This window comes from Euprymna scolopes, chromosome 10 (assembly GCF_053919585.1).
Source record: "Euprymna scolopes isolate OS-2025 chromosome 10, ASM5391958v1, whole genome shotgun sequence".
Lineage (NCBI taxonomy): Eukaryota > Metazoa > Mollusca > Cephalopoda > Sepiida > Sepiolidae > Euprymna > Euprymna scolopes.
In genome coordinates, this window is record NC_136491.1 from 23,291,296 (window position 1) to 23,293,447 (window position 2,152).

Here is a 2,152-nt window from a genome sequence, read left to right on the forward strand (position 1 = left end):
TGGAACTTCCTTGCACAACAAAAACAACAACAACAAAAAAAAAATGTGGAAAATTTATTAAAAAAGGAAAAAAAGTTAACTAAAGGACTTTTGGGGCTTGGTCGACATTCACCGATGCCTGGTATCACAACCGTGATGGGATCATAGGTAAATGTTTCCCAAACCCTAACAAACAAGGCCGATAGCCATTAGTCGCGTGCTCTCGTGTAATGAATGAATGCGTGAATGTAGGATTGACATGAAATTCTTAAAGATAAACTAAAATGACCGAAAAATGGGTTGAAATAACTTAAATAAATAAAAAGTAAATGACTTTAATGAACTAAGGATGACTCGAATGCTTAAAAAATAACTGGAATCTTTCAAAAACAACTTGAATGATCTGGATAATGACTTAAATGGCTTTCAGACTGACTGGTTGTAAAGTGGGTGATCATTTTACATTAAATTAATACAGAAAAGTGATCCCCCACTTTATATCACAAAGTTACAAACATAAGTACAGCATGTAGTAAGAACAGATACTACACTTTGATCTTATCCTTTTGGTATTTATTTGCTCCCGCACCGACCAAATTAGGCACAAGGCCGATTTTTAATGTGAGGTGTTAAGGGGAGATGGGGACCAACTCCCCGGGGAGTAGGGGAGCTGGATAGTGACAATTGGTATGAAGGGTTGTCCCTACATTGACCAAGGTCTTATATGTGGAGTTGCCCCACATATGGTATTTGCTTGCAGTATCTGCCGGAACAGATACTACACTTTGATCTTGGTCAAAAGGCCAAGAAAAGCTGTATTTATTTGCTCCCACACCGAGCAAATTAGACACAAGGCCGATTTTTAATTATGTTTCAGTTTGAAGAAATATGGTATAATAAAATTATGGGGTGTTCGTTCGCGCCTGAACTCCATAGAATGGAAATATGTCACAAAGTTTAACAAGTTTTTTTTAAATATAGATCCGCAGAATATTGTGATAAGTGTTTCAGTGTGAACAGGTCTGGTATAATACATTATGCGGTTTATCTATTTTATTTTTACTTTCATCATATTTTGCTTTGGTTTTGATACCCCCAAATTCGAAGCTATCTCTTTACAACCCTTCCTTTTCATAACCTATTATATTTTCATAAATCAGAGTTCATTTTCTGTAGGCTGTTTTTGAACCCAGTCAACGACGGGTACAATAATGTATATATATATATATATATATATATATATATATATATATATATATATATATATATATATATATATATATATATATATGTATATATATATATATGTATATATATATATATATGTATATATATATATGTATATATATATATATGTATATGTATATATATGTATATGTATATATATATGTATATGTATATGTATATATATATATATATGTATATATATATATATATATATATATGTATATATATATATATGTATATATGTATATATATATATATATATATATATATATGTATATATATATATATATATATATGAAAATTTCCTGGATTAAAGAAAATATACTTATTAAACTGAATTTTTTGTTTTGCACGCAATAAAAATTCTATATTTAAAATTTAACTTGTTCAAATCATAAAATTTAAATTCTTAAATTATGATATATAAATATATATAAATATATACACACACACACACATATATATATATATATATATATATATATATATATATATATATATATACTAGCAGGGCGCCCGGCGTTGCCCGGTCGTAAAATACGCTTAAATATAATATTTTGATTAATGCGTTAATGTATTTATTATTATACTAGCAGGGCCTGTTGATCGACGTTGCTCGGTGGCAGCACGCCCTCCTCCACACCTCCGTAAAAAATTAAAGTACGGTTTTTGTTGGTGGGCAATCCCCAACGTTCTAATATTAAGAACGGCTTTCGGAATAGATATCTCCAACCTCGCCATGGTAAGAACGGCTTTCGGAAGAGACACCTCATTTTATGAGGGGGGTGTCAAAGTATTTGTCCTAAATTTAACCTAGATATTCGTTGTCAGCATACCCCAACAAGACTATAACAGTCCCCCAAAATTGGGGGATAGCAGTGTCGGGCAGAAAGAAGTAGATTTGTTTATTGTGGCTTGCATGCAAATTTGGCAGCTACTGAGTTAT